Consider the following 23,783-nt stretch of genomic DNA (forward strand, 5'->3'; position numbering starts at 1 on the left):
ACTGAAAAAATCTCCATAGAAAAACAACTTTTCCAGTAACACAAGTGGAGAAATGCAGAGCTTAACCAATTTTATAGGCTTTATCCACCTGTTTTACTTAAGTCTCTTATTCTACACAATACCCAAAGCACTGCTGTCACAAGAATAGCTCTGCTCCCTTGCATTTCTTGTTTGCCTTCTCTTACAACTACACCTGCCTTTCCTGGGAATTGCATTATTATGGAGAAAATGAGATCTGAAGGCTGTTGACCAAGGGCAGGGCCTGTTCCCAACATGTTTGTCTAACCTATTTTAATGGCCTCTCCTGATGGATGGACTGCACAGATGATCAGCTCAGGTGCTGCTTTGTTGGATAGTTCCCCAGAGCAATTTAAGTCATTACTTCTTCACCTTCTCATCACAGGCATAGGAACAGATTTTTCTTTTCTCCTTTGCAGAAAATTTTCAAGTAGTTATCTTTATGATTTTTCCTCCCTGTGGCTTTTCCAATGCTTTTCCTCCCTTTCATGCACAAGGACATCAGTCTCAAAGACTGCCAAAGGCAATTCTCACTGTGTATTTCATCAGCAAGCTTAAGCCAGTTTGTTAGCAAAAGCTGGTTACCTCTAAGCCAACATTAACCCTTCAAGTTGGGAGCAAAAGAAAACACAGAGTCAGAATAGTCTAAGAGAGATTCTCTCATCTGACAGCAATAAATTTCTTTTTCTGATTTCGTGCTAGTGGGATGTCACGATCTCCCTTCATTATGCGTCAAAGAAAGAACATCAGAGCTGAATATATCTGAGGTGAGAGAAAAGAATAAAAAAACAGATTTTGAAAATCTGAGAACTGACTGCTCTCTAACAAAATAGTAATGAAAGACACAAAGTCTTTTCAGAAGCATTTTGCAAAGCTGAGGATACATGGCAAAGGAAAGGATTGCTCTGGACTCTGAAAAGACCACCTGAAGCCAAAATCTATCTACAGCAGTTGTAGTTTTCAAGATGTGGATGCCCAGTGTGACTTTCTATTAAAGAAGTATAAGCCCTTGACATCATTCTCAGCTAAAACAAGATCAGAAAGCTACTTGATGCACTTTCTCCGCCCCCCCCCAAAACCCCAACAACCAACAGCAGCAGCAGCAAAACAAAAAACCCCAAAACCAACAACACCACACAAATTTCCCAGAAAAATAATCAGTTCCCAGTGAAGATCAAACTGGAGCTTACTGCTCCAAATCTGCCCTTGATTAAGTATGGAGCCTTCCACCACTCAACAGTTGTTACGAGGTTATAGAAAGAAGTCTCATCTAAAATGTCATATAACCCAAAAGTAATTAACCAACTCTGACAAACACTGTACTACAAACCTACTTCAATTTTAACCCGTATCGTATGCTGGAAACTTCCAGTTGAACATTCTGTATTTTCTCATTTGCCCACATACGCTTGTTATTAAAACCACATGCGGGCACTGAATCATTTCATGGTTCGTTTGGAGACAAACACGCAGAAAATTGTGGGAAACAAGTATAACCCTAAGAGGCTGGGCAAGCCTGTGTAGTCTGAGGCATGCTGTGGTGCAGAAGCTTGAGCTACAGGACTATGTTATTCTGGGGCTCAAAAGTGAACAGGAGAGAAGTCACCATATATGTACACTGAATTTCTGAGTAGATCATTAGCAAAGTCAGCCAGTGTGACAGTTTTAACCCTCAGCGCCTCGCAAAATACCACGTGTGTGCTCAACTGTTAGTTTACAACAAAACCCCTTAAGTGAGGCAGTAGGATAGTCTTTCATTTCTGAAACTGGTCTGGCAATGAGGAGAATTCCCCAACTGCATAGGAAGTTAGGAGCATAACCTCAGGCAAAGCACTTAATCTTTCTGGATCTGACATCTGGAAAAAATGGTAGCCCTTCATCTTGTCCATTGGACTAGAAGGTCATCAGCTCAAAGATGACCTTTTGCTGAGAGGACAGTCAGTAAAACAGTAAGGCTTTGCTTTTGATCGGGTTTGTATGGATTATTCATATTACAGCAGTGGCTGAAGGACCCAGACATAATGTGCCACCTCAGATGTGCAATGATAACACACATGAAGTCCACCTGAGAACACAACCTCCTTCCATTAACGATTACTGTCGCATTCAGAAGCATAAATTCCCTGAAAGGAAAAATTTCTGGATAAGCATTTTCCATAATACATCTTTTGCCTATGGATCTTATTCCCCAGCAACACAAGGAACATTCATATTATGTCCACAGATCTCCAATTTTGCTTTGAAGCGTAAAGCAGCATGTACATGATCCAGGTTTCTTGTTGAGCCCTCTCTCTAGATTGTAAAAGGTCAGATCCTGTCATTGTAACATAAACATTTTTAGTAGCTGCAAGGTCTCAAACTTTCCTCTTACAGGGGTATATGTAGACACGTACAAGAGATTTTTCCATGGAACCTGAATGCTTTGAGATAAAATAAACCATTAAATGATGAGGTCTTCTGGGAAGTTCAGGGGAGACCTCTCAAAGTGAACTCCGATCAAACGGCTGTCTACTAGAAAGCTTCACAAAGAGGTCATTTGTGAAGAAAGACAAGGAAGATGATAAATGATAAATCTAAAGCTCTACAAACCATCTGGCCAGATACGGGGGACACATTTCTCTCAAGAACACTGGCTTACCTGTAGCTTTACAAGGACAGTAACAACACTCAAAAGCACTAATGAAAATCTCAGACCTCAGCCTTCCACTAATGTTTCCACCTTGCTCCTATTAATGTAATGCTATAAAGTCAGACTTCTAACTGGTATTAACAAGGCAGTAAACATCCCCTTTCAGAAAAGAGAGCTGTAATTTCAGACAGCTGCATATGTAAAACTCTGTCTCGTACTAAATAGCTGATTCCTGAATAGGGAAAACAAAGAAAGCCCAGCCAGGTTCCTGTGACTGATACTTCTGATGGATGGTCGGAAAGGCGGAGGAGAGTGGGGAGGGAAGGTCACAAGATTAAAAAGCATGTAACAAACACAGAACAATATTCATCAAGATGATGATTATTGCAATAATTTCAGAACTAGGGAAAGAGACAGCTTTAGTACCAAAAATCCTAAGTATATACTAAACTTGTTTTTTGACCAAGCTTTTGGTGTAATAAGAAACTGTATTTGCTGTTCTGTACTGCTCTAGGAAACTATGCATTCCCACCCCTCTTGCAACACTGGTGAGCTGCAGACATAAGACAATCCTTTTCTCCTGTGTGTTTCTGAACAGAAACAAAGCTTTTTCCATGAGGAAAATCCGTATCTTTGAAGGAAAGAACTTTATAGTGCAATCTAAATATTCATCAAAGCTCTACTTGTAACAGCAGGAACTTAGCGCAGGGAGGCAGGTGGGGTGAATAAGAATTTATGGGATGTCTGTAGACATATTAAATATCGTAAGTTCTTCAAAGCACAGGTAACACTGAAATGGACTTTACAGACACAGTTGATTTACAATATGCACGGTCGCAATCTATACTCAATACCTTCTCATATTAAAACACATTCAGAAGATACCATCTGCTCTTTATAGGCACTGATAATCAAAAGGTTTTCTGTTAGTGTAAGCACATGCATTAAAGGATATATTGGGGTAAAGCTCATGCTAAAAAGGGAGCAATGCTCAACTCTGCATTCTTTCATCCAGAGGTACACCTGTATCCTTGATCAGAAAGTTTATTCAAGCTGTGGCATCTGCACTGTGCCCATATTCATGATACTTCAGTTTCCAAAACCTGCAAAATACTTTTGGTCAATAGGATTTTCTAATGTTGTTATTTCTTTACTGTCAAAGGACCATTTGATCATTTCTCTGTTAGGCAACAAACTTCTTTTATCTCCTGATTATTCTCATGGAAAAACACAAGAAGAAGAGAGACAAGGTACTAGTAACTTCCTGTTAATTCAACATGCTTCATCAGGTAAAGAAACCAGGATATCTTCCATCTAGATGCCTGGAAGCAGCCTGACCCTGCAAACATCTCATTCAAGCAGTTCACACTTAGGTTAACAGCAGCATGGAGAGCAGAACAGCTCTTAATACACAGAAATGCCAACAGTTCTATTTTATTATTATTTTTCTTTACTGTGCTAAAATACTTCAAAACACGCTCGTACAAAAATCTTTTCCATTCCAGTAATGTGGAATGTTAAGATGTGATTGAACAGAAAAGCTTTAGGGCCACAAAATGCTACCCAATTTTACTGTCTCTGGTCCAAACTGTAGCCTGGGTATCCATTTTCAAATAGAACTAAAACACATTGGGAGCTTTATGGTCTCTGAACTGTTATTAAGCTGCACAATAAGTTTAATTATGGCAACACTTTTGACAGAATTAAATAGTAGTGCTTGTAGTCAGCAATAAGATCACCAATGGTAGAAATAACATTGATAGATTTACATAAAACCTCACTACGAGTGCTAAAGCTTAAAAGCAGCAAAGTACCACACATCTCAAAAGAAAAAGATTTCTAAGCCCATTCAAGTACCTCTAACAGTTATCTGGTATGGATACAATTAATTGAAGATAAACCAACAATGGCAAAACTCCACCTCTGCAAACATAACAGCATTTTTAAGTCTGATTCATGATGGGTAAGGGCCATTACAACCCAATGCACATACAACACCACGCAATTGTAATATCTTGGCTTTAAAATCCCTGATCCTCCTTTATAGGCGTGCTTTTTTTTTTTTTTGCTATTTCAGGAATTTCACTATAATAAACTATGGAATTCTGCTCATAGAGATAAAATTCCATAACTAAATCTTCAATTAAACAGCCTCATATCCACCAGGAAAAGGAAAGTGGTACCTCAGACCTGCGTCATGGTTTGGTTACTCGCAGACTATCCATAACAACTACCGAAAGGACACCTGCGCTGATGAAGTTTGAGGACATTTTGTACCAAGAAGTATTCCTCATTATTAATACCTGAGCAGTTTCAGGAGCGCCCTGAACTAAACCCTTCAACTTGGAAATCTCCACAGGTATTTGGACTGTAGCCCATGTATTTTTCAATGGGTACCCGAGACATGATAAATGACAATATTTGGTTAGTACAGTAAAACTCGGTGCCTTTGCCAATTATTAATACTACAACATGGTCCTGATCCAAATTTCACTGGCATTGTTGGGTTTTGCCTTCCACCAGCTCCAACTACACAATGTCTGGATAGTAAAATTTTAGTTAATCATTTGAATATTAATACTTAATCAGTACTAAGGTTTCCATCTCCACTATGTGTTTATAATCTGGCTCAAAAAATTTAATTATTTCACTGCTGTACCAGTATAAGTAATGGCCATTCAATAGGATATTTACTGACATCTTGTCTCTGACTGTAGAGAGGTACATTTTCAGACTGGTTTGCTGTTGAAGCAGTGCATGGAATTGCCCTCTTTTTCCCTCTCCTTAGCTTTTGAACTCATCATCTGATTTTAGGCAAATAACACAGAGGTAGGGACAAAGCTCCTAAAACTACTGTGAACATCAAACAAACATCTCAAACACATCTGTAAGCATCTCAGTTGAGCCGAGAGATTCAATTTGGCAATGGCTCTTTGCAGGAAAGGTTGCAGAAAGAGCTCAACAGCTATCTGCGAGGTTGCCAGCCAGGCAATCAGCGGGTAGGCACAGGCAGGCAACCAGCACACGGATACCTGGGGAAGCACCCCGGCATCTGTTATCACCTCCTCAACCAACAGCTCAGGGCTGTAGGAGGGAGTTTTGGGGCCATGAAAGCAGAGCTTGAGTCAGCGCAATAGGGAAAGCAGAGGTGCTGTGGATTACAGGTCCATAGGAAAATGTGTTTCTGCTGTTTATAGAACTACTTCGGTAAAGAAAAGGTACTATGGCCTTGAGAACAGGATGCTGGTCATGTATTGCACCATGTGCAGAGACGACTAGGTGAATGCACAGGGAAGGCAGTATGCATGCAGCTAAACAGCCTTTCAGAATTTCCTACAGAAAACAGAAACATCCAAAACACAGCAGGGGGGAAAACCACAGATGAAACAACAAAGAAAACAAAAAGCCACTGCAGACCTGTGTAAATAAACGGAGAAGCTGCTTAAACCCCAAGGATTTCTGGTTTGTGGTGCTGGATTAAAGAGTAAAGGAAGAGCCTAAGAGATTCTGCCTGTATTCTGCTCTCAAAGGAAACATAATGCACAAAAGAAAGATTGGCAGCAGAAAGAAGATCCAGCGTTTGGGGATCAGTATACAACTATTAAAGCTGAAGTGCTCTTTAACAGGGTTCTCCAACATACAGCCTCTGCGGGGAAGCTCTGGAGACCATTTACAGAGCCCTTTCCCAAGCTCAGGGCACCACTTAGTCTTTCTTGGCCACAAAATGTTATCTCTGGCTGTTGAGGATGTGTTCAGAGTCCTTAGTCCTCCCAAGGAGATGGGGAAATCTGTGAGGCCAACAGGCCAGCAGACATCTGAGGAACAGCTGCTGAGAACTTTAGAAGTTCCAGGGACCTTAAAGTTGATTAAAAATAGAAATAATTTAATCAAGGTCACATTTCTGCTCAGAAAGAAGGAATTCTCTTTAAATACACAGTATTTTGTTACAGTAAAAGTACTCCCTGGGCTGGCAATTCACACGCCTTGGGAAAATAAATACTTTAACTTGTTCTAGGCCATCCCATTTCAAGATCCTAATTTCCAAGGGGACTGAGAGATCAAACATTAACCTTAGCAAGTGGTCCCATGTTTCAGTGTCTACCCCATAACCCAGGCAGGATCTTCCAGCTACCTACTCAGCACAAAATTCATACTGGATCCTTGAGTTGGCTTCTTCCTACCAATATTACCCAGCTCTGCTCCCTTTTTTAATTGAAAATGGGGGGGGGGAAATTCCAGAGAAAGGAAATTTAGCAATGGGAATAGTTCCCTTGCACACACAAGAGACATTTCCAACTCATATACTTAATAGTTAAAGAGCTAAACCAGATTTAAGCACTTAAGCAGCCTTACTTGTTTCTGGAAGTACTAAGCTCCTTCCCCACTGTTTGTGGGAGCTCTGCACATTTGGTAGGTTTTGGGAGAGCATGAAGGTAAAATGAAATCACAGGTGAGAAGACTCATTCTTTTCAGGCCCCTTAGTAATACACAGGACTCCTGTGGCCTGAATTAGTTAATTCCTAAACTGCTGGGACTGTCAAGAGAAACCATGCTTTCGCATTCCCTTCTTTATATTCCCTTCTGTTGAAGTAAATTAACAAAAGAGGTTAGTTTGTCAAACCACGGATATTCATATGCTTAGCTGACAGTCATCACGCTTGGTGGTCTGGAAATTTTTAAAAGGACACAGAACTAAACATGAGCTGTACAAAACAAGGAAAGGTACTTTTAGTCACTCTGAGCACAGAGCACAAATGGACAGATTGAATTTTCCTAACATTAGCTGCAATAAATACATCCCAGGGCATGAGGGGTGATGGAGCAGTGGAACAAGGAGGTATTCTTGACTGATTTTGAAGGTTTTGTTTGTGCCCAATGGCTTAAGAAATTTGTTCATCCTTCCTTGAAGACTACATTTGTAATGCTGTACCATTGCCGGGGTGAGTCAGAGGTTAAATTACTGGCCGGATAAATTCCAACAGCACAATTTACGTCCACCTGACCCGTGGATCTGTGCAACATATTGACTCAGATATTAGAGTAAAACAAAGGACTAAAGATCTTTTGCATCTTGCCTTTCACCACTCTGAACAAGCCACGGCCCTATAGGATCTCGTGCAGAATTCTCTCCCCATGGTTTGCCAGCACCAAACATTTATTTTTAAGTATTGCTTCCTCACCCAAATTGTTGTTGTTTTCCCTCATTTATTTTCTCTCACAGGCATCTGGAATATCTAGGTAGGGTGAGTTTACTCTCAGTCACCATACATGGAGGCTACAGCGGTTCACCAGCCTATTAAATTACACAATCACACTGCGTTCTTCAAGCGCCCTCCTAAAATTCTGAATCAAGCATCAACAATCATGAAATAGGCTCTAAAAAGTACAGGAATGAAAACAAACACATCAGGGCTTTTTTTGTTAGCTGGTGTTTAAAACTTCACCATAGCATCAAGTTCACTTCTCTGACATTTTTTCCATGGTCGTTAGATGCATACACACTCCTGGTTTTTAAAAGCAGCTCATATTTTACATATTCACATCAGTTTGAGAGATGTGGATCATAAAAGGCACAGTGAGAAGACACAGTAACATCCAAGTTTATCCAGAGAACATTTATTCACCAGGCACTTTCACACTGTCTCTCAACAGAGCGTATGACATGTATCATAACATCAGGGAAGGGAATGCTTCAGTGATTTGTAGAGGCACTGGTGAGCTTTATTCTTCTTCCAGTCAATGACAGTTGAGGCCAGAAGTGCCTGACCTGCCACAGAAATTCCTGGGCTTAGTTTCTAATTGCATTCTTTCAGACACTACCTGTTCTGAAAATAATGGTTAGCACCGTTAAAATATTCAGAATAAGCATCTCTCAACCACCTAAAATTCAAAATTAACAGATTAAACACACGTCTAGACTTACAGTCAAAGTGAAAAAACAATAGAGAGCACTGGTGACAGAGCTGTGAATCCAAAACAAAATTCCTTACTCATTACTTTAAGATGAAGTGTTAGCACTCATAGAAAACATACGAATATTACAGAGCACCAAAAAGGGTAAATAAATTGGGGGAAAAAAAGTAACTAAAGTATCCATAAAATATAATCTTGTGGGATGTGGTTTTGATACAAATACTAGAGACAACCGAAAGAGGAATAACATTCTTCAGAATCTAATTCTACCAAATTCCAGAAGCTTCAGATATTATTTTACAAAACAAATCTTGCTGATATTCAATCCCAAAGCCCTCACAGAGGCATCCCTTTTACTTTCTCTGAGCAGCCCTCATCATCCTTTTGCTCTTCATCATACCCTCTTAGCCAATTCCAAGCCCAGTGAGCACATCTCTTCCCAACTGGTCAAGCCAGAATCTTCATCTTGAGCAACCAACTGAGCAAAATAAAATTTAAGCAGCTAAGTGATACAAACTACTCAAGCTAAAGAGTAAAATTCCACTGAATCGTTTCTCTTAGAAAATGCAGAGTATATCAAAACTTCTGAAAGAATTAAAAACACAAAGACAGATGGTCCCTGCAGTGGCATTCTCTCTTCGTTTTTAAAAGCCAGTAGAGAAACCAAGTCCTTTAGAACTGGCAAGAAAAAAACCATGACACTGAAAGCATCCACAAACATTTCTCACACTGAAAATTACATGCGCTACCCAGGCCTTACAGTCAGCCAGAACATGTGACAAGAACCCTCAAGGGTCCGTGAGCAAGTGCATTGCTCCCAAAGGGAAATCAACGGAGATAAGAAAGCAGAAAATCATTTGAAAATTCTTCCTCCCATTGTCAGGTTTTGACCAAGTCCAGAATTAAACACAAGACCTTAACACAACACTGAGAGCGCCAATTCCTTTCACGCACCTCAATGTTTTCACTGTTGCCACTTGCTCAGGTTTTCCTTGTCCTCTGCTGTTGTTTTCTTTTTAGTGACAGCTCCAGCTGAATTTTGGTATCAACTCTTTCTCTCCTATCACACTAAATCTACATACCTCAGGGTTCTTTGGATGTGTACAGCTTCCCCCCCCCTCAACACAGAAGAGAAATCCTCTGTCAAGCACAGCAGGTGTGGGATGAAGTTGTTCCAAAGTTGCTAAGAATTCTCGTGGTGAGAATTTCTCTTTCTGAAACATCTTCTCTGCCCATAGCTTTGTTAGCTGTTCTTCTGGTTATTACTTTTCAGACAACAAACAGCAATGCTCAAAAGACTTTGCAACAAAGGTGAAGGACCACCATGCAGTCACCCTGGAGAAGCCTCTGCCACACGGGTCTAGGAGACACATGGTCTTGGGTCGTGCCCCAACTTACTGCCCCACAATTCTGCTGAGAGGGAAGTCAGCAGGAAAACACTGATGGGAGCATGATTTGGCCTACAAAAACTAAAAGTTTATCTGTACAAGATGATGTTTTGCAGGGCAGGATACAGAAATAAATAAGGGTGTTTTGCAGGAGTCTTGAAGGGAAAGATAAACAGGGAATAAGTAGGAAGGATCATTTGTTTTCCCAAGTAACAAATATAAGATGCCCCCCCGCTCCACCCCCCCAAATATCAGTCATTGGTGTAAGAAATCTGAGCCAGCTGCATCCATTTAAAAGGTTAATGTAAAAGTTTAGGATTTGTAGTACCTACTGCTACAGTCATTTTTGTTGGGAGCGCTGGTAGGAACAAGGACTCACTGAAAGGAGGTTGAATGCTTGCCTTTTAACAGCTGCCAGCTGTGAGCCTGAAACACTGCAGGGCACCTTTCCTACCTCCTGACTTCCCTAAGGATTTCACATCTGGCCCCAAGGAGAGACAAGATACTGGATCGGACAGAACACGGGTCTGATGTCTGTCTGCCGTCAGGCAAAGTCTAACAAGCCTGCTTGGGTTTTCTCATAGAAAATAAATGCTCCAAGTGTGAGGTATCTGGCATCTTATCAAGGTTCTATAAACAGAAAAGGGACAGGGTTGCTTCGAGAAGAAGCTTGTCTTTCAGCTAAGTTTCAAGCTTATGGGTTTTTTTCGTGAGGTGGAAGGTTGCAGTGAACTTTCACCAAGTTGTATATTAGGGGTTGTTTAGGACAAGAACTTTATCTCAGTAGACCCCAAAGCACTATGAAAACAACTCTTAAGTGTTTGTGTAGAACTCAGGTAATTATACTAACTATGCAGCAGAAAAAAACCCTGCACTACCACTGAATGCTGAACTTTTCTAAGCAAAACACTGGGAGTTAAATTAGAAGCAATGGAGTTGCCCAGCTGGAAAGCTTATGGTAAAAAACTGAGAAGCCATAATTCCCCACATTCCTTTGCTACCAAGAAATCATACAGCCCTTTTATAACTAACTGATAAGCCCAGAGATAGTGCATTTAATGAACTATTGAAAGGCAATGATGCTTACTGAACTAGGTCAGCACCTGTGTATATCTTTAAGGAGTAACAAATAGAGCCTGTCCGGTTATCTCCAACTACTGTCTGCTAGATGGCACACCATAGCTCAAACCACCACAAAGTTCAGAACTAGGAAAAAGGCTGCTATGTGCAAGCTACAGCAGGGAAAGGAGTTGCTGAAGTAAGTTACTACATAGCACAGTGAAAATAAACCTTTGGTTCACTTGTTTTATAGGGCTGAAAGAGTAAGGGAAGACACCCATTGCCATCAGGTTGTAGAGGATCTGCCATACAGGAGACGGTCGCTTTTGACTTCAGAAAGTATCTGTTGATGTAGTCTGGGGTGCACATTAAGACAGAGAAATATTTGCTGCTTCTCTTAAAACATGAAGAATGAAGAGAGCTATCTTTGGTAGCTTTCTCTATGAAATCCCAAAACATGAATAGCTTTATTAATCTGATTCAAAACTGTAACTAGAAGTGAGGTCTACATGTAAAAGCAAAAGTCATGAATGTGTTTGATGTATTTTAAGTAAGGCACTGAACTGCAGTTGTTATTTACAGATCAAAGAAGCTCCAGCAGTGTCCTGAAACAATCTAAGTGAGAAATGCCAAAATCTGATTTCATCCATGTCCATATGTTGCTTTGAACTCGTAATTCACAGAATTGGTCACTATATTGAACTAATTATGAAGCTTAACGCTTGCCAATTTTGATGGCTGTGCTCCCTTATAAAAAAGTCAGGTCTGAAGGGAAGCAGAATGATATATTGGAAGACATGCAGCCTTTATTGAAATCTGGGGAGGAAAAGCAATGAATATACAAAAAATACCCTTTCCCTCAAAAAGACAAACATAATTTAGTTTTCTAAATGGCTGCTGTGACACAGATTAGCAAAATAAATAGTTTGCATTAACTAACACATATAAAAATAAAGCGGTTATTTCCTCCTCCCTCATAGAAAAAGTCTCTTGTAACAGTTAAGTGGAAAAATATCTGTGCTATCTAAAAATCTAATGAGGACATGTATTGCACATGGAAGTAAAACCAAAACAATTTCACAGCACAGCCTAATATATTTAAATTAAAATACTAATAACAGTGAAAAGAAACACTGATAAAGTATTTCTGCAGGCAGGAATATAGAAGCAAAGTGTGCTCTGGTATTAGTAAAGACTTTGAAAATTACTTTTTTGCCAATTAGTTACAGTGGTTGGAAATGACCACAAACATTGGTTTGCCAAAGTAGTGATTTCAGGAATCACACTGCTTAGACTATAATTAAAAAGCAATCTATGGGAAATAGGTTATTACCAGTATTTAGCAGCTAATTTGTTAGTTAATGCCTTAACAAAGCTCTCCTTTGATTGCAGTGGAGGGGGGAATAACTTCAAGAGGATTATTTGCTATTAAGACTTGTACTCAATTATTGAGAATGCTGATGTGCTCCTGCAATTACAATTGCATAGCAGCCACCAGGAAAGCTAGATGGATTCAGCCTGTGCTGCAGCGAGCAATTCCCACATGCAGGGCAGAAGTCTGACTTCTGAATTTTAATGACAATTTGCCGAGTACCCTCACAAATTTGAGTGTTTCCTAATTAATAGAGAGGTGCAAGCTGAATGTTCCTCGATACCAGTCACACATTTTATTGTCACTCACATCAATGTGGGGATTTTTTTCCCCCCATATGCTTTAATTCAATTTCTGACGGAGCAGTCGCATAACTGCTGGAGCCTCTAGATAACATTTTTCATCAAGATAATGTGATACTCGTTCGGTTTTCCTTCTGACAAAAGTGACAACACAAAAGATATTCTCTACCAAGTTCTGTGAATACCATATTTAAGTCACATTACTGGAGATACACATAACAGTAACCTGCAAATATATTCCATGTACTGACAAGTTATAATCGACTCAAAGCTACCACCACTTGCTACTACCTCCTATCGTAGTTACTATCCAGCTGATCAGGGCAAGGAATTAAACACCTCACTAACCCTAGACTTCAGTCACAGGAAACATAACCAACAAACTTCTAGGCAACAAGACAGAGGGGAAAAAATCCAAACTCGCCCATATTTATGAATTGCTTTTCCTGCCAATGCTACCTCTTCAGACTCTTACTGTATTTCAATTGCAAAGACTTTCCTATAGCAAAAGCTGTGAATAAAAGTATCTTCAATAACATAATTGAACCTGAGGCATACTTTCTATGTAAAGGTTGGTTTGGGGAGCTGTAGCCCAGTCGACACAGAACCTCAAGGAAGCTTTCAGCTGCAGAGCAAAGCAAGGAAGCCCATTAATCATATTTATCAAGATTGTCTACCCTGGCTTTCATGCAGTTAGGGGAAATGTGCTATTCTACTTCAGCAACAAGAAGCAAGGCTAAAACAAACTGACCTAACTGCATGGGTCACTTCCAGAAATAGAAAGTATACTAGCAGCACAGCTGTACAGGCCAGAAGGCAAAATGCTAGGAGGGTTGGTGAAAAAGGGGAAAAAAACATCCACCCAAAACTTGTGAGGTATGTAGCCAGTAGCAAAATTATACTGGGCCAAATTTTGCTTTAATTGGCATTCAGTACATTAAAGTCAGCAAGACAAGATTCAGTTAAGTGCCTGTATTTCATGAGACTCCTAAAACGTTTTATTGCACTTCAGGATTTCATATCAGCAAAAGCAAGAATGGAGCAGATAACCTCCCACTGAGGTACGAGCATATTATTTATTCTGATACGCATGGATACTTCTTTAGTTGGTCTTCTCTTTTACATTAAGAGACTGTACAATGTTAAATGCAAACACAGAATACAGTGTGCTAGCTGTTCTCCCATGGGAAAGCAGGGTTAGTATCCTGGGCTACGTTTCCCTCTTTTTTTGGGAGTCTGTCTAAAAGAGCATCGAGATGCCTCAATTGACTCATGACAGAACTTCACCCATGTCACATATTGTGCACCACTAGCAGCCCTTAACTGGGCAAGATTCAAGCCTGGGACAGCCAGATCTGGCAGACTGACCTGAGCGTTGCTATATCTGCAGCATGATGCCAAAACGTTCGGGCCAAGCTCTACTTTATTGTAGCTAGACCTGCTGGCTTTGAAAAGCAAGAACACAATTTTCACATATTCAACCAGCATAAAAAGAAAATTTGCAGAGCTTACACTTTATTGACTTCTATAAAATTAACAGAAAAATAAAAAAGTGAGATAAGAGCCTGGTTTAATAACACTATTTCCATCTGCAGTATACACACCAGGCCTGCTTTGCCTACATTTCTATAAAAATAATGAAAATCACATTACCACCCGTCCCTCCTGAACCATCCCCCACATGCATTTCCAACTACAAAGTCACATGGGATTCTCAAAATAAGGTGCACACCACATGGGGATTATCCCAAAGATTACAAAGCTTATCATATTTTTCTTAAAAAAAGATAAGCTACAGAAATGCAGAATCTTGGCAAAATTTGATGCCAAAATAAAATTTAAAATAGCTTACTATATAACCTATGAAGTCTCACTGTGGACACTGTAACATGTCAGGATCATACAACCTCCTTTCTCTTCTTTATGATCACATAAGCATCATTCCACTAGGCAAGAATACACAGGGAATGCTACAGACCTATAGACTTTATACAATCAGTTCATATCAAATGAAAACCTAGAAAGAAATAGGAATCCATAAAATCATTCCCAAACTAAATCTCACTCCATTTGCTCACACAAGTTAGTCCCAGGAAATTCAATGGCACTAGTCCACAGAGTCAAATAAAATTAATAACATTTCAAATTTTATGTTTCCTTTGCAACTGGGTTGAGAGGCAGGATTAAAGCAAAGATCCACGGGTCATCCTAAGATTAGATCCCTTGCGATAGGCATTTCCTTGGGCTGGTATTGCAGCAAGCACAGGCATTGTGTGCCCTCTAGTGTATGACAGCTTGTAGCACTGAAGTCAATATGACCATAGCAGGGAAGAAACAGAAGAAAGGTCACTGTGCTCCAATCCTTCTTTTTTTTTTTTTTTTTTAAAATAGAAGCGAGAGTTCCCATGCCCCAAATTAACTTATTTTCCCTTAACTGGCCGAAATGGTTGCTGTAAGGATTAATTGCTAGTGCAACCCCAAGATTCTCCTTTAAACAAGTTAAGAAAGTTGTTTCATCTATTCCATCTGCTGAAACTAGCCAAGTCCAGCCCTTAAAATATTCTGAAGCTAGGTATGACTTTCAGTATTTTCTTTTTTTGGGGTCATTTCTCCTACAGTCAAAACACTGGAATCAATTCCTATTTCCTGCAAGATAATAGTAAGATAGTCTTTCAAAAAAATTGAAGCATGATCTGTATTAAGTACTTGAAAGAACTGTTCTTGTAGCAGGCGCTCTCACAAGTGCCTCTCTAGCCATGCTTCCAAACATTATCATAACTGTGATAAATTACATAAGCTCTCTGCCACAGATCTGGTTTCTTCTTCACACCTTCACCATAACTTTTGGGTTACAAATTCAACTTTTCAGTTTCATATTTCTCAGTAGATGCCTAATATTTATATATAAACATTAAATGTAATGTAAACAAGTAGCAGACAAAGTATTATATGCATAAAAAAATATATATATGTGTCAAAATCTAGTGACTTGTCAGGGTTGGGTGGATTTATTACGGTCAAAGGAAGGTATGGTTTCAGCAGCAGCAGTCTAGATTAAACACACTTTCCTCTCTCCTACATGCTTTAGCTACATCCCTCCAAATCTGCTGCTGTACCTACAGATGAAAGGTCACAGTCATCACCATCTTCAAAAATCTGCACAAATGGTAATTCAAGCACTAAGGCTCCCACCAAAACCAGCACCACTGACAGTCACGTTGTTACGGATACATGCAGACCTGTATTTTCATTTTGAGAGGATGGATGACAGATTCTTACAATCAATGCTGGGATGATTTAAGAGGAGATCTTCCCCAGCTGCCTGCCTCACCCCACTGCCAGAGGTCCTTACCCTGTACCAGAACCAGAAGAAGCTAGTATATGTCAGGCCGTCCTTTGAACTCCAGCTTCAAAGCCCACTGTTTCCTGCTACTTTAAGCTACAGGGGTGCTAACCCCACGACAGAGAGGGGACTCTCCCAAGCAAATCACTAGAGCTTGTGTGTCAATGCCTTCAGACCTCCCTCTTGCTGAACTATTTCAACAAACTACAGAACGTGAAAACATCATCCTTCTGAAAATATCATCTTTCTGATAAAAGAAGCAGCAAGATGACAGCCACCACTCAATTAGCGGCTGGAGACTCACAAGTGCTAAAGGCTCTCTGTCACTACCAAGCTCAAGGGCAAGCAGAAAGCAGACACCCTGGGCTCCTAGTCCCACGGCTGTCCAGCTCCCCAGAACTCCCACTATGCCCTCAGGTCCTGAAGTGCATCTTCTCTTGACCAGAGCAGACACTCGGGTCTTTGTGTTAAAGCAGAACCGCTGGCTGAGATAACATCATACAAGGAATTTGGGAAAAAGCTTTTGATCTTGGATTGCTGATTCTTTTAACTCTGTTTCTGGTTTTAGCAGATGTAGAGAAACTAGGTAACAGCAGTCCAAGTATGAAAACCAGATAATTGCTATTAATACTGACAGCAGCGTGATTCTGCCGGTGGAAGTCTTCCACTGTAAAAATCATGTTTTGGTCTACTTCAGGCAAGAATTTCATCCTTGAAAGACAGTCCTGTACTTTTAGAAAATTGCTAAATTGCTTGTTGTTCCAGACTGATCACACATATTTATAGGACTAGCTGCTTCAGAGAGTCAAGACCCTTGACAAGGTATTATTAAAAACAATACCACCTTTTTTACATGTACATGCATCCATATGTCTCTTTGTACAGGTTTTATATAAACAGATACACCACACGCACGTATCTTTTCAAGGTTAGAGAATTACCCACTGCAGCAGAGACATACAGAAATTGCTTCACCCACGAACGAAATGCAGTCTTCACCAGATACAGCCCCGCAACCCTTCAGCCATCTGCAGGATTACTCTACAACTTGGTAAAACAGGAAATCTTGTCTCCCACTGAGAACTACAAAAAAAAATTTAGACATACGAAATACAGTTGCCCATAGTGGAATGTAGCTGTGGAATTAAAGCTAAAAGCCACCACTCAGCCAAAAATTCCACAAATTTTTGTTTGACTCTTCCTTTTTACTTTTAAACAGTCACAAGTGTTAAAGCCAGCCAGATTTTACAGAAGTAGGCACAACTGTCTAATCCCATTAGACATGTAGGGGCTTCCCCTGACTTCAGTGTCATGCTATCAGGCTACAATGACTGAAGATTCAGTTACTCCATTAACTCTAATATCCTTAGTTTGCCCTGGAAAGCTGTTAGTCCTCCAATGACACTATCAGATAGTTGTGGGGTTTTTTTTAAATATTCCTTGTAATCACTTTTATTTGTTACTTACTACTTCTGCTATTCTAAGCCTTTTCTCCTCCTTTTACAATGAGGACTATCTCTTGGTGCCTGTCCTCCTCCTTGTTACAGTCCTACCTTCTCAGCAGGGAAAGGGATACTTTTTGTGTGTTCTCCTTCACCAGGGATTTGCAACCCCTTCCTGATACTTTGTCACAGATCATTTTATTTAGGTGGGGAAACAGAATGGGGAAATTCATGTTCTCCACTGGAGATAGCATGTGGAATGTGCTCTTCAAACCATTGTGAAACATGTAAAAAAATCAACAGCAACCAATGTAAAGAATAAAGTTCTTGGGTTATTTAAAATTAAAAAAAAAAAACAACCAAAAACACAACAAAGAAACAAAAATATCACAGCATGAAGAAAACCAGAACAAAGTTCGGCATTTTCTTCTTCCCAGCTTGTTCTTGCCCACAGTTTTGCTACTGACCCACAAAACACATTCCTACACCATGAATGCTGCAGAAAATCACTTGCAAAAATGCTGTAGTAAGCTGCTTAGGGAATGTATGGAAATAGTATCTCAATTTCAAGCATGCAGTAGAATACGCTTCCTGCAAGACTCTGCTTGCATACACATTCATTTGGAAAGAATCTGCATTATCAAATCACATAGGCCATTTTTAGTGCACATAGTTTTCAAAGTGTTTTTTCTGTTCAAAGACCCCAGATGCAAGGCTGTAGTTTTCAAAATACAGAAACACTCTGCATATATGAAATTCTTTTCATCTGAAGATATCCACTGATGTCAGACAAATGCAATAATTGTATGCTCCACTGGTAAACTGCAAATTGATGGCAGCAAGGATGGCTGCATTCCGCTTCTAAGCAGTATATATGAATATTGCACCTAGCCTGAGAGAGTGTTCAACTGGAAAATCTGAGATCATTGCACATGTTTGACCAAAAGACACCCCCAACTTCAAGAAGGAATTTGCTTTAAGTCTCCGTCTACCCTGGCCAGTTTATTTGCCATTCAGGCATGTCACAAAACCTATTTCCCACAACTAGTAAATTAGAAAAAACAGGGTTATTTTGTGGTCTGTAAAAGTCATTTATAAGTGCTTTTTGAGATCTCCATTTTCATTTCCAAGTACTATTCCAGTGTTTGCAGGGAGAAGGTAATGATCATAACCTGCAACAGCAAAGGACAGTTACTCCTTTTGTCCATTTATCAGTGTCCCAGGTCACCAGCTAAGATGTGCCTGAGCCCTTATCCCAGAGCATGGACTTGTCTCCTGTTCTTACCCACAAGAATTACCTTTAACCCTTATACACCTTTCAAAATGAAAATCCCTTGAATATAGGTATCTAGAAGGATACAAGTGTACAAGTGATACAAGAGCTGATACAACTCCAGTGATAAGCTTTCCAAGACAGAATAGTGTTAAGGGGAGAGGGAGAAGCAGGGACTTATTTTTCAACTTTCCTCCCATTAATCATGTCACATAACTTCGGCACAGTTTTCCACATGGCAGGACTAGCTATTTAATCCATTTTACAGTTCCTATCCCTTTCATGAGACTGTTGTTGTTCTATATGGAAACACCTCAGCCGAAGAAATGCTGGTTGCTCAGTAGAAGCCTAAACCCCAGCGTTAAGAGATCCTGCCTGGCAAATTCCTAGTTAAACCTATCTAAAATTGCAAAATGAAATAAAACCAGCTCAGTTTTGTTACCAGAAGGTAACAAAAGACAGATACCGCACACATTTCATCAAGGAGGATGTTTATTTTTCCAAATATTAAGATAGTGTCCTGTTTGTCTATTCTATCGACATCTGCTCTGTAATACACAATGATAGAAGATCAAAGTTTTAATTGTGCAAGTAAAAGAATATATTAATAACATTCTTTCTGTCCTGCAGCAACAGAGATAAACTTAAAAAAAACCTCTAACAGTTAAGAGAACAGGATATTTATATAAAGATGTCCTAACAAAAGAAAAGCATGCAAAACTACCTCTAGCAGATAAACAAACTAGGCTCCCTGTTTGCAGACTGTTCCCGATCAAGCTCAGCCCTCAGAGATCCCCTCCCTCCCTCAGTCAACAGGGACAACATATCTCAGCTGGGTTTCACATTTTTATACCAACCCTTCTCAGCATCCTTTGTTCACTGACCCTTTAAATTCAGGAAAATGCAGCAGGCATGCCTTTAGATTCCCTCTCCTAGGCAGTAAGTCATTTAAGAAGGGATTTTTTTGTTGGTCTTTTTTTCTGCTAACTCCTTCATCTGCATAGGCTGCACTGCGTATCCTCCATACCCCTTTTGATATACACATTGTAACAGGACGCTAGTTCTACAGCATACATACAACAAACAGTACCTCCTCCTGAAGAGACATTATTACTTCTTGGGTTTCTGAGATTGGGAAGAGCCTGAATTTGTTGCCTGTTTGTCACACTGCTGCCACTCATTAATGCAACAGCATACTTTGAACTAGCTGTTCTTCTTCTCCCCAAAATGAATATAGCATGGAGTGCTCTCTCCCTCCCAAGACAGCAGTAGCTGCCTTTATCCACTTAGGGCTCCAACTTCCATACACTGAAGAGAAAAAAAAACAAACAAGAAAACCCCAAACCAACCCAGAACTGTACTAACTTAAAAAACTAGGGCTCCCAAAAGTGATGACTAGGCTACCTCACTGAGGGTAAGATCAATAGCATGCTGTACAAGAGTGGGTTCAGATTTATCAGTAGTTTTCTTTCAATTTCAGAGCTCCGAGACGAGTTCTTTTGTCAAGTAAAGCATCATTACCACCTCTACCTGAATGGAGGCCACCACAAGCAGAGAGCCCAAATTGTCTCAGAAAAGTCTATGAGGCAACACAGAAGACAAGCTTATTCAGGGCTACCTGCACAGCAAAGACTGATGTCTGAAAGCGATTCTCGGTCTCCTTTAAAGACATCTGTGAACTACAAAGAGCCAGTCATCCTCCATCCTCTTTGTCTTTAAGGAAGCGTTTAATATTCATTTTAGCTCCTTTTGAATCTACTTCTGGGCTAGGGCCCAGTCCATCTGCAATATTTTTAAAAGTGACAAATTAGATTAAAAACACACAGAACACCCACTCAGTTCTTCCAAATTATGGTAACTCACAACAGAAGGGACACTACAGTTAACCGTGGCACTGCTTGTGCGAAGCTGCAACCTGCACACAGACACACAGAGGGTGAAGTCAGTCATTGTACAGCGAGTTATTGTACACAGGGAAACTGGACAAGGCACTTCCTTTTCTTTTGTGTTGTCTTAAAGGATGTTATTATGAATGAGAAGACATCTGCTAGAGTCCTGTAACATTAATGGTAATGGAAAAGCTCCAACGAGAACTCAGGGGTTTCTCTCTTTTTCCCATGAACTGAACATTATGGAATTTTAACAGATGTTCTACTTGGTCATAGTTAATAAAATGAATTATGCAGGAATTAAAAATCTGTCTCCATTTGCTTATATAAGATCTCAGCAGCAGAACTACATTCCTATTAAGAAATTCTAGAGGATTTACAGTGGATTTATAGTCTGCTCCTGTCTTGTTATAAGATAGCTGGAGATTTTACAAATGAACTTCTCTCTGTTGTGGAAAACATGAATAAATTTACCTGTTTATTGACTGTTCTTAGTAGCATGATCCAGTTTCCACACCAATGCACACTGGTACACTACCACCATAGGAAAGGACAATTCTCACTTAGATTTGCTTTGGAAGTGACATCATGGGAATTCCACATCATTTCACAGCCTCCAATTTCTGCCATCTATTCAAAATCTCATTCAGCAACCTAATAACCATACTCCCACTTTATGCTTTATGACAAAAGCTTTCCTCTTGGAGCATGGATGTCTCTTTTGGGCTACTACTGCCAACAGAATGATGCACTGTACCTCGCTTCCCTTTCGATTTTAGGATTAGTTCAGTATAACTACATCAAAGGAAGATGTAAAGACCAAAATGTAATGGAGATGTGAGAGAAGAGGCACCAAAAAGGAGGTAGGTAGAAGTCATAGCCAAAACTTCCAAGCATTGAGGTTCACTCAAAGTTATTTCCAAAAGCATTACATATTTAGCCATCGTCTTTCTCTTCTAATATTCATCTGTACAGAAAGTATTCTGATGAGAAGATAAAGGGGATAAGTGAAAGACTGAGAATCAAAAATGAAGGATGAAACAACTACCTTGCACCAAAACAGAAGCAGCAGCAGCAGATTACATCGAGCAGAATAAGGCTGTCTTGAAAAGATCTACTATGCTATAGTAAAAAGATGAGGTTTTAACATTGTACTCCCTTTATAAACAGACTCCTTGTCACTTAAGCCCAAGCAATTGGCAAGCATATCTCTGTCCAGGCACTGAAATCTGCTTTATGTAATATGCAAAAATTTATCCTGATGCAACAACTAAAATTAACCTTCCTTAAATTCTGGCTCAATAATTTTGCCAGCGCAAGAATATCATCATCAGAAAGGCATCAATATTCCTGCCTCTTTCAATTATTATGTTTTAAATGAAAAATCATGCATTGAAACCCCTCTATCCAAAAATCCCACTCCATGGTAACTAAACAAAGGGTTTTGTGTAAGTAAAGAACCAAAGCATGTAAAGAAACCTTTATACTTATAAAAGTCAGCTGGAATTAAACATCAGTCTATATGTGCTATGCAGCTACCTGGATTTGTCTGATAATGAATTAATATAGATTTTTATCTGAAAATAAAGACTTTCCCTAAAGGAAGAAGTGTACTTAAAGAGAAGGGAAAATACCAAGATTAAATGTCAGGCTTACAACAGTTCCAGCTGAAGGTTCAATACACTGTTCTTATTTGAGTGGACATTGCTTTACAATATTGAGTGTCAGAAAAATGCAACAGTCTTAACAGTGTTAAATTCAAAGAATCTTTTTTTTTTTTTTAAACATCACCTATGATTTGTTTCATTTTGAAAAGAAAGCACATTTCATTTGGTAATCATTTATTTCTCATTCTATTGGACAGATTCTCCCAAAAAGCAATACTTCAACTGAAATCAGTTCTGAAGGATCTTTTATGAGTATACATAATGGAGAGGACCCCCATTAAATTTCCAACAAAGTGCTGCCATTTTGAGTAAACAAAGTTATCTCAGCGGGGTCACACACTATGCCATGAATATGGTCTGCAAATTAATTACCACCCTGACATATGTCAAAACAAATTTTAAGGAGAATAGCACCCAGTAATAACCATGTGTTTTATCTACCTGTTAGTATGCAAAATCTGTATTCAATGCGATCTAAATTTATTCATTTATTCAGAACCCCTCAGAGAAATCAAAATGATTCGTTGGCCTTTTTTGCCTGTCTCCAAATGAAATCTGAGTGAATAACATGTGTTTAGTGAGCCAGAAAATAAGTACAGCACGAAGCTATGGTGGGGGTTACGTTTCAGAAAAGCAGGTGTCATCTCTGCACAAATAACTAATTTTTTAAACACTCAAAACTGCTAAAATAGACTGCAGTGCATTACCATTTGTCAGCACTTTAGGTACACTAAATTTGGTATTTCTTATTTTAGGCAATATCTATCTTTACTCCGTAATTGTAACAAGAGCTGGCTAACATAACTGTTCTAAAAACAGTTTTCAGCATGAAGAAAGGCTTTTAAAAGCAAAGCTATTGAATGAAGGGTAAAAAAGCCTCTGCAACTGGCTTCATTATCAATGGCAACACAACCAACAGATCTGATCCTGTGTTTAAAAAACAAAAGCAGCAAAGATCCAAACCTAGTTTACTCAGTTGAGTTATATAAGGAGAGGACAAACCCACACATATCACATTGAACACAGTACGTAAAGAACCCTTCCTGGACAACAGCTGTTACATTTTCATAGGAATAGAGCCTCGTCTCTTATTTGAAGTACTCATGGTGCAACTTATGCTTTGTCAAAAGATGACCTCCTGGGATCTGATTCTAAAACAGTTTTAGACTGGGAGTTCATCAGTATGTTTTTCTACTTCTTTTATAATCTGCCTTCGGTTCACACAGCGTATCAAACACTTCCATGACACTAATCCTGTAATTCACAGTACGTTTATGAAGAGATTTTAGTTTAGGAACTATTTTCTGGCAAGCCGGCCAAAATATTTTTAGCTCCAGTTTTTTTCCCCGACAGTGAAGTACTTCTGATTTAGAGTTAAGTAATGCCATATCATGTCTACAGACTGGATGACTAAATGCATTTCTTTCACACATAAAAAGAGAGCGAGCAAGCACAACCGTCCCTATATACAGATGACAGATAATCTCT

The 23,783-nt window shown here is 39.5% G+C and overlaps 1 protein-coding gene across 4 annotated transcripts in view; it reads right to left on the reverse strand.

Moving 5' to 3' along the window:
- SLC25A26 (solute carrier family 25 (S-adenosylmethionine carrier), member 26) overlaps nt 1–23,783 on the reverse strand; it is an 88,930-nt gene that overhangs the window by 43,054 nt on the left and 22,093 nt on the right. The gene's annotated exons all lie outside the window — the stretch shown is intronic.

The sequence above is a fragment of the Haliaeetus leucocephalus genome, unplaced genomic scaffold (genome assembly GCF_000737465.1).
Source record: "Haliaeetus leucocephalus isolate CR32 unplaced genomic scaffold, Haliaeetus_leucocephalus-4.0 Scaffold2, whole genome shotgun sequence".
Lineage (NCBI taxonomy): Eukaryota > Metazoa > Chordata > Aves > Accipitriformes > Accipitridae > Haliaeetus > Haliaeetus leucocephalus.